General features: G+C 35.0%; 1 non-coding gene across 1 annotated transcript; it reads right to left on the bottom strand.

Annotated features, from left to right (window-relative positions):
- Nucleotides 1–9,269: 9,269 nt before the first annotated feature.
- Nucleotides 9,270–9,342, bottom strand: trnaa-cgc (transfer RNA alanine (anticodon CGC)). The gene has a single exon. It is a non-coding gene; the product is annotated as a tRNA-Ala (tRNA).
- Nucleotides 9,343–10,956: the final 1,614 nt, after the last annotated feature.

Raw genomic sequence — 10,956 nt, forward strand, 5'->3', positions numbered from 1 at the left:
TCATGGAACAAAATCATTTAAAATTCTTGTGACTGTTTGAAGTACAACAAAAGGAACTAAAATCTCTTTATTGTTTCATGAAATAGTCAGAGTACATTTTGAACTTTGGGAAGTTGAACATTTCTGGAAAGAAGGGAAGTTGTCTTCAGATGAGTAACCGCATTGAGTGACTAATTCATTTATTTTCCTAATCATTTATGTTGCAAATGCATATTAATTTTCTTTTCATTCTGTGACAAACTGCATTGAACATATGGAACTTTTTGATTGATTGAGTTTCGTTCATCAGTGTACACTGATCAACTGATTAGGTTTTTTCTTATCATGAATAATCACGAGATTCATATTTAATTAAAGTCATTATTGCTTTGGTACATCATTACTGTAAATTAGTAATTCGTTTTGTCAGTTCATTACACACAGGAAATACGCAATTAATTCCCAATCAAATAATTACAAGAAACATCTGATTAATTTTCATTTGAGTTGCCGCCGTAAGCATGTGACTATACACCTGCCCTTCCCGGATGGTAATATTATGACGGGTCCTTGTGGAGCTCTGACAGTGTCTCTACGACAAGATCAGGAGGAATGATTTCAATGTCCACCTTCAGCGGAGATGTGTCAGAGCAGCTCGGAAATTTCATTAGAAAATATATGAGTATAGATTGAACTGCTTTTCAAAACGACATTAGATATTCTTCAATCTGTTCTGCATTTCAATCATCACCATATTTCCTATTTATTTTCTTCAGTTCACTAATAAAATGATGCATCTAATTCTGCTGGTTCTACATTCCTTGGAAAAATAGTTGACGATGTTACAACCTTAAAGTTGGAAAAGTCTAAGACATGGTAATCATAATTTGTTTTACTGTTTAAAGGAACCTAGTTCAAACACTACAAGCACATAAATCCTTATTCTCCGGTATTATAATGATGAAAATATTAACAGTCGAAATTCCTCTTTACCAAAATAACCAAATGCAACTTCATGTTATTCATTGGTCAGCTGATCACCTACATTTGTAACTAAATATTGCAATTCATCTAAATACTGGTATGTGCTTTGATCAAATTTATTTTCTAATTATTACTTATTCATGAATTGTCAGGAATTTATTTTTATTTTCCATTCACCTATTCATATTGAATATAAGATTGATATGCTGTGAAACTATTGGCGTGTTTTCATTTGAACATTTAATTTGTCTCTCTCTCACACACACACTCACTTATCTCACTTCATGCATGATGGCTTCAATGTACCTTGCTAAACTTAAAAGATTTTGTTGACTTTAAGTAGTATCTTTAGCACTCACTTATCAATTTAATCCAAATCATAGAGTCATAGAATCCCTACAGGGTTGAAACAGCCATTTGGCCCAACAGTCCACGCTGACCATCCAAAGAGTAACCCACCCAGACACTCCCTTGCTCTATTACTCGACATTTCCCCTGACTAATGCACCTTACCTAGGTAAAAACAATGACTGCAGTTACTGGAACCCAGAGTTTAGATTAGAGTGGTGCTGGAAAAGCACAGCAGTTCAGGCAGCATCCGAGGAGCAGTAAAATCAACGTTTCGGGCAAAAGCCCTTCATCAGGAATACAGACTGTATTCCTAATGAAGGGCATTTGCCCGAAAAGTCGATTTCACTGCTCCTCGGATGCTGCCTGAACTGCTGTGCTTTTCCAACACCACTCTAACAAAATCTAATGCACCTAACCTGAAATATTCATGAACATTGTGGGCAATTTAGCATGGCCAACTCACCACAGCTGCACACTTGTATACTATCACAGTGTTATTGAAATCAATGCTCACACAAAGCACAATACATAAAGCCACACAATGGTCTTCATGACCATCTAATTACTGTTCAGGAAATAATCTGAGTAATTGTCTTATTGTTCCTGAGATTAACCACCACAGTAAGCATCTGGTTATCATTTTCTCCAATAAATACAATGGGTGTCCTCTGAAATTTCTGTTTAGTAATTATCCATGATACTTGTTGCTCAAAGCAGTGTTTATTCTTCATTACGAGTGGCCAATGATCCAAACAGCCATTGATTTTGATCTTATTATTACTGAGTGCAATAACCAGAGTAAACATCTGGTTATCATTCTTGCCAATAAATGCAAGAGCTGTCCTCTTACTTTTCAGTTCAGTAATTACACATGGTACTTGTTGCTGAAAGTGGTATTTATTCTTTATGACAATTGGCCGAGGACACTGACAGCAAGACATGTTGATAGTCCTGATTTGTTCATGTTTTTAAACAGGTTTTCAAGCCATGTATTTCAAAAAGAAGTAATTTGACTTTGTTCAAAATTAAATTTAAACATTTTCAGATTTTTCCATTCAAAATGTTTATTTGCTTATTCAGATCAAATTTTAATCTTGCCTCTGTAAAGTGAATTTATTGTGCTTTCCATTCATGGAAGTACTCATTTAATTGGTCCTCATTTTCATCTTAGATCTGATGGAAATTTGAAATACTGATTACAATGAAAATTATATGAATTATACATGAGTGATTTCTAAAAGAAATTCACGACAGGCGAGATAGGATTCTTGAACAGCCTGTATATTTGAATAAAGAAAACATTCCTTCCAAAAAACAAAGTTAAAAATCACACAACACCAGGCTATAGTCCAACATGTTTATTTGGAAGCACTGGCTTTCGGAGCGCTGCTCCTTCAACCACCTGATGAAGCGCTCTGAAAGCTAGTTCTTCAAAATAAACATGTTGGTTAATAACCTGCTGGTGTTTGATTTTTAACTTTGTACAGCTCAGTCCAACACTGGCGCCTCCAAATCATTCCAAAAGTAAAACTCTTAAGTCTGTCGTTTAAGAATTCAACAATCCTGCAACTAGATTATAATTCTCAGTTTATCTATCTTAATAAATATCTAATCAATGTCAGTGTAAATTCCCGGTAAACATCAAATCGTTTTGTTTGTTAAAACACAAACTTTAATTGAAAATTCATTGTTATCACAATATGTGAATTATATTTTAGCTCTCCAGTGATATGAAGTGACCCTTGGACAGAAATTGGCTGTTCTAAATTCACCTACGGGGAGAGAAATCGGGACAAATACAAAATCATCAAACTCAATCAAACAGCAGCTAGAATCAATCAGCTCCAGGATGAACCAGATTTTCTTACACCTTGACTTCCAGCCAGTGCCTGAGCATTATATACCTCTCTTGGAAATGTCAATAATGAAGGGTTTTAAACCCAGCTCATGACCACATGTGGATGTTTGTCAAAAAATTATTAATCATTTTACACATCATGGAAAATATCTCAAAGCTCTTGAAATAAATTAATCACTGCACATAAAGCCACACGATGGTATTCAAGGCCACCTAATTACTGTCCAGTGCAAAACCTTTTGTCAGTATTGTATTGTTTTCAAGATGAATAACCACAGCAAACATCACGCTTTCACACCATCCTTAATATATATGCAAGAGATGCCTTCTTATAATTTACACACATCTTTCCCACACCATTAAATAGACTTCATTATTTACGACTAAGGATGCTGATAGTGACATGTTTTGAGATAAAGGAATTCTTAAATATAGGCGAGTTTTCTGATAGGTTCCCCCCAGTCATCATGATAAAAATGTAAATGCGGCTCAATACATTGTAACAGATACCCATTAAACTTTTTCATGTATTCACTCAGAGACAATGTTTAAAAATTTCCTTTATAAATGCTGTTGACTGTTTTTTGCTATGATACCCATGTTCGTTGTCGATTTACTTTCTTTGTAATGCTGACACAAATGTCTGAATATTGATGACATGAAAAGCTGCATGGATTATATATTATATTTCTCCAGAAGAAAAGCTGAGACAGCAAGTACAGATTGCAGGAGTATCTGAGAATGTTGAATGATCAATAATGACTCCATATCGAATGTATTTTCTAAAACATCATGCCAGCATTCTAATTCTCAGTTCAATTATACTAATTATTATGTAATCAATATCACAGCAAACCCGTTTGGAAATATTGAATCACTTAATGTATCAGTGTTCTAAAATAGATTACCAATTCATTGTTAGTCCAACAATCACACAGTAATTCAATTTAGATTTTGTAACAAATATCGTGAGATTCACATTTCAATTTAAATCATTATTTCTTAGTGCCAACTTTACAAAGAAACAAATATCTTTTATTCCAGGTCAACACAACCACAAACCAAGCAATGATTCCTCATCCAACACTGACAGGAAATATCTGATATCTTCTCATTTGAATGTTCACAGAATTCATTGGATTAATATTCGGCCTTACAAATGAAGATACGTCTGATTGTTTTAGACTCCAATAATTAATTCTACATGTTACGGATAGTAATATGACATTTCTAATCATTTTAAGTTTACAGTGACTAGTTTTAACACTAATTGTTACTTATATCTAATATTTAATCATTGATCAAATCAGTATAGTCGGCTTTAAGTGTGGAATTAAGTCTCAGTGACTAAGCATATTGCATGGTACTGTTTCCTAATGGTAGCGAATGCCGATTTTTATTTTAGTGCTGAAATCCTTGTTGATTTGCTGTTGTAGGGATGTCCCGAGCAGCCTGCCTTGGAATTAAAACACAAAATGGTGGAGGGGAGATAAATAAGACTAACAGTCTGTTTCAGTCTTAAGTTAAAAAAAGAACATTTTGTACAATCCTACTCCAAGTCCATAAGTATGCCATTCCAGTGATATTCCAGATAGTGATAAGAGAATGCCAGCATACAGAAAAATGACCAACCCTGACTTTCATTAATGAAAGAATAATTGTACCAATGAATGAATAAACACCAACTGCAGGATAGATCCCAGCTAACTTCCACAGCTGCTATCAGGGAAACAGACAGGGTTTGATTGTCAGAAATAGTTACTATTTTAAAGTTGCTCAGAACATTTAAAAAGTTTCTAATTACATATTCTTGAGAATCGTAAATAAGGCAGTGTGAGAGGACCAAAGGACTGCAGCAATTAATTTTGTAATCTGAGGAAATAAACTGCACAGAGAGATCCCAAGGCCTGGAGATTATAGCACCTGTAAAACACCATGAATCAATAGGAAGCTCGGGCTATCCATTGCGACGTTCATCCAAAATTAGATGTTCTACAGGATCGGGTGTCTGTATAAGGAGGGAAGGACTGTAACCACATTGCATGTGGACATTGTAATACAGAAAGTGTGTAAAAATACTGCTTTTTACTGTACACGTTACAGTCTGTCATGGACCTCCCTTCTTAGATTGGCCTCGGTGGGGGGGGGGGGGGGGGGGTGATCCCTGCATTAACTGATTGCAGCATGAGTAAACATCTTCCACTTGCCTGAGTTCTGCCTATCTCCTCAATCTTCATTCCCTGTCCGGGGAAATCACCCCTACAGCTATTGTGACATTTAAATTCAATACAAACACTTATTATTACTTGCAGAGCGATATCATTTTCATTTAATTTTTTTAAACTTTTTTTGTGTGCAAGAAAACAATGTAGGTACATCCATTTGTTATTTAGTTCAACTTATACTAAATTTTAAATTATTGAAAAGACTACACATGGGGGTGGCGGGGGGGAAGAACGTTTCTTCAGCTCAAATGTCACATTAAGTGACAATTTCCGTTTTTCAAATCATGTGACCTCCAAAATGATATTTATTTTAATTTCATTTTGAGATAGTTTTATTTTCTTCCAACATTAGTTGTCAATGAACAATAATCACACAATTATTAGTCATTTGCTACAAAATGACTTCCTGTACCAAATGTCATTAACTCGATGTTTAGTTCATAATAATACTCACTTTCCCGGCCTAATTATTTTCTTCCTAGTTCTGACATTTTTCTAAACATTTATCATAATTAAAGTTACATTAATAAAATAGACATGAACCGACCAAAAAAATTTGAACTATCTTCAATTGTTGCTAAGATTTTTTAATTATGAAAGCCACGTTTTATATTTTAATTTTCAGTTTATTAATCTTAATACAATCGACATCAGAGCAAAGTGCATTCAAAATATTAAGTCAATTTATCTATCAGGATTTTAGAAACAATTATCAATTACAATAATTATGCAATACTTTAACTTAGGCTTTATAACAAGCACAATGTGCTTTTAATATCTTCCATATTTCTTAGTGTGAGTGCTACAATATTAAAACCTGTTTGATAAGGCAAATACACCCACAAAAGACCAATAATTGCCATTGCAACATCATTTGTAAATATCTGACTTTTGCTCATTTGAAAGATCACAGTCTTCTCAGCCATTGAAATTCAGAGAACACCAGTTACTTTGCACTGCAATATTTCTCTTCATTTCTGAATATTACTCAGTGGAATAGGAAGAGGAGATACCTCATTATTCTTAAATTCATTAATAAAAGTTTTCAAATCGATTTGTTGCCAATACCTAATAATTGTTCAATTCGGTAAGGGGTGTACATGTGGAACTATGATTTCATATAATAACTAATGCAAGAACATTGCAATGTACAATCACTCAATCATTCTGAATATTGCTTTTCATTTTAAACTTGGAAATACTTTGGAATTGATTTGATTGGAAATCACTTTAATGTTAACATTTATTGTGTTTTTAATCACAATAACAATTGAATATTTTTGTACTGGAATATTTTTGTGCAAAATCATTTAAATTCCCATGAAATTTTGAAAAAACACAAAAAAGGGTTGGCATCTATCTTATTTCATTAAACAATCACAGGAAATGGTGACTTCTTAGAAATCGTACATTTTCAGAAAGAATGAAAGTTGTCTTCAGCTGAACAGGCACATTGATTGACCAATTCATCATTTTGTTCCAATTTACGTGTAGATCAAAAACATTTTAATTTTCATTTCAGAAAATGAGAAACTTATGAACATATAGAATAATTAAATTCATTTTTATTTATAATGCACAGTAATCACACAATTCTGTCAAGTTGTTGTTCCACAAGTGATCATAAAAATCATGTTTAATTAAGACATTTTTTAACTCCCATCATTATTGTAAATGACTACTGAATTTTCAGTAGATTACACACAGTCTCCAACCATTTACTTCCAATCCAATTATCACAATAAACATCTGATTAGTTTTCAGCCCTGCCCAGCCTGGTTGGGAATGTTACAAAGGAATCTTGTGCAATTCTGGTCGTGTCTCTGTTACCAGACCAGAGGGTACAATTTCAATTCCCACCTTGCACAGAGCTGTGCCAGAGCAGCTCTGAATGTTGATAAGAAACTATCTAAGAATCGAATGAATTGTCTTTCAATTCAACATTAGATATTTTTTCATTTGTTGTTCATTTGTTGTTCATTCCAATAATCACAGTATCTGCTATATATTTTCTTCAGTCCGCTAATAACGGAATGTATCTAATTCCACTCAATCAATATTCTTTGCAAAATATTTGATAATGTTGCACTCACAAAGATGAAATATGCAAAGTAAAAATATTCCTTGATTTTCTTTTGTTCTGAAGAGCTGAGTTCAGACTGCACGTAGAACTTGATGCTTCAAAGGTATAAATATGAGAAAAAAATCAAGTTCTTCTTCAGTTAAATAAACAAATGCCACTTCCAACTATATATCAATTTTTAGTTATTGATCTGTTTATGAGTTGTCTGAAATTTGTTTTTAGTTTTCCACTCATCTATTTATATTGAATGTAAGATTGAAATGCTGTGAAAATATCCAAGTGCATTTATTTAAAATTGAATTTGCATATTTCTCTCTAATCTCATTTATTGCATGATGACTTAACTGTGTTTTGTTCAGCAAACCTAGTGAATACTAAAAATTGTCTAATCTTAAAGAAGATCTTTCACATCCAGTTATCAGTCTGTTCCTAGTTCATGTAAATATCTAAATTTATTGAAATCAATGTTCACACAAAACAGTGCACATAAAGCGGCACAAAGATATTCATCATCAGCTGATTACTATTCAGTGGAATAACCTGAGTAAATATCTTATTGTTCCGAGGACAAATGACAACAGTAAGCATTTATTTACTATTCTATGCAGTTAATGCAATTGATGTGCTATATTTCAGTTCAGTCGTTAATGTTGATTTATATGGTTTAAACCAATAATTCTACTTTATCACGGATATTGACTGTACTACAATAATGTTGGGAAGCAAATTTTTGTCGATCTAACAATCTTGAAGATCCTTTTTTGTTGTGTGTGTACAAAAGACAATTCAAATTATAACCATTATTATTACAAATTGAACAATTACTGCATTTTAAATTTGTGAAATTCCTACATTTTTGCAAAAGGGTTAGTCTTCACTGTATATGTCACATTAAAAAACTGCTATTTCAAATCATGCGTGCTACAAAATGATTATTGTTTTCATTTCATTGTCAGAAAAGAACTGCTTTGACCATGTTGATTTTGTTTGTCACTTCTATTCCAACATTATTCATCATTGTACAATAATGACAATATTATTAAAATTGCTTATATGCCACATGTCATTGACTACATTGTTTGTTCAGTTTCAAGCTCACTTTCATGACCTACTAATTCTCTTCCTAATTCTGACACAAATCTTTAAACATTGATCATAATATTAATCATATAAATTGATGTAACATATCTCTACAAGGAATCCGGTGGATGGAAATTCGCAATTCTTGTATTACATACATTTTTAACTTAAAAAAAGAAGAATTTTGCTCAATAATCACTGAATGGCTCATTTTTCTTCAATCCATAAAGCTAGGTATTATGTTTTATTCCTCAGTTTACTGATCTTAATAAATATGCAATCAACATCACAGCAACGTGCTTATGAAATATTGAATCATTTTAATTCTTCAAAAGACAACATTAATTATCAAGTCACTGCCATTACAATAATGGAACAATTATTTATTAAAAAAAAGTCTTTTGAACAAGTACAGTGCAATTCACATTTAGATTTAATCCATTATTTGCAAGGAATACAAATGCGGTGCTGCTTTTCGTGGAAGGATCAGAACGTGGTAACTACACTCTCAAACAGAATGGCATATGATCAGAACCAGGTTGGAGAAAAACTTTACAATGCTTTGCACAGTAATTAAATGGAATTGCATTACATTTCACGACGAGAGCAGATTTTTTCCAGCAAATTCGAAGGCAGGTTTGCAGATGGGAAAGCAAACAAGAAAACTCCGTTCTTGTCCATGTAAAAGGCTGCAGTTGAAGAAGGAAGCAGTTTCTGCCCAGTTTCGAATTGGGGACCTTTCACGTGCGAGGCGAACGTGATGACCACTACACCACAGAAACAAGCGACGAGCAGGTTGACTTTACTGCAATTTCGATTCTTGCTTTGCTAAATGATTTCACCCATTGCTTGAAACAGGTCGACTTTCACGTTTACACGGAACACAAAACACTCCGGACTACATGGAAAATGCACAAAGCTGAGCAGGCCGTGTTCCACATCGTACCGTGCAGCATAGTTTCAGTCACTGTGTCTGTTTTGCAGAATAAAAGTCCCAAAGAATGTTCTCCACCCTAAAACCGGAGGTAGCATTACAATCCGAGAACGACAGATCACATTGTTAGGATGCTCTGACCTCGGAGCCAGTTCGAGATGCCACTTTCCTTGTCTTTTTGCCTTAACTGTCATAGATGTTCACACCTGGACATGAGCCACATGGATACCAACTGAGTTTGAAACCTATGTGGGAATCGACGAGAAGCGACTCAATAAATTTCGCTAAATTCCATGGTGCTTTTTAGAAATGCAGTTTCTGTTCACCTCAATCTAAAAGCCAGTTTCTGAACATAGTATCAGAAGTCAAAAGGTAATTACCTCACCCCACCCCCCACTCCGGAAGAGGTGCTAACTGCCCTTGAGTGCTTTTTGTTCTCGATGTGAAGAGCTCTCACGCCTGAGTCACCTTCACGTCTCTGGTTGCTGAGTGAATCACAAAGAAGGAATTTCACCAGAGCTGCAACTGCCTCACTTCCCCACTCGCCCTCCCCGTTTACTAATTCCTGCTCGTCAGTGATTTAAAGAAAACCAAATGGATGCGATGTCATTCTGTAGCCTCTCTGTCGATTCCTCCGTTTCAGTTCCAACATGACTTAGATCTCGGGGCGCACCTTAATACAAGCGATGCTATGAAAGCACAGGTCCAGAGGTTCCTCTGAGAGTGGAATTTATTTCATTGCTGTTGCTGATTGAATGAGCCACTAACGTGCGAACTGCTTCAAAACATGATTCAGGACCTCTCGTGCCAACTCTCGCATGTTGAATAACGACAGACAGCTTCCAAATGAGGTCTTTCAGAGACGACTTTGGGGTACATTTGACAGACAGACTAGTTCAGGAATCCGTGGTGCGCTGTGACACCAGCGCATCAGCCTAATCCCTGTCTTTGAACCGGGCCGCCGGTTTGCACAAGGAATGCAAATACGGTACTGCTTTTCGTGGAAGAATCAGAACGCGGTAACTACACTCTCAAACAGAATGGCATATGATCAGAACCAGGTTGGAGAAAAACTTTACAATGCTTTGCACAGTAATTAAATGGAGTTGCATTACATTTCACGACAGAGCAGATATGTTCAAGCAAATTCGAAGGCAGGTTTGCAGATGGGAAAGCAAGCAAGAAAGCTCCGTTCTTGTCCATGTAAAAGACTGTAGCTGAAGAACAAAGCAGTTTCTGCTTAGTTTCGAACGTAAGGCGAACGCGATGACCACTACACCACAGAAACAAGCCGCAAGCGGTCGTGCTGCGGCTCAGTGGCATCCAGCACTGAAAGTCGAAGCCATTCTACCTTTCACCTTTCTGTTTCCAATCGCTCGTTGTTGTCCAGCATAACTGACATCTTGCAAACGTAAAAAAAAAAGAGACGTGAAATTGATGACAAAATATAAACAAATATGTC

This window comes from Chiloscyllium plagiosum, unplaced genomic scaffold, assembly GCF_037043375.1.
Source record: "Chiloscyllium plagiosum isolate Xiang-an unplaced genomic scaffold, Cpla_swu_hap1 HiC_scaffold_44, whole genome shotgun sequence".
NCBI classification, from domain to species: Eukaryota; Metazoa; Chordata; class Chondrichthyes; order Orectolobiformes; family Hemiscylliidae; genus Chiloscyllium; species Chiloscyllium plagiosum.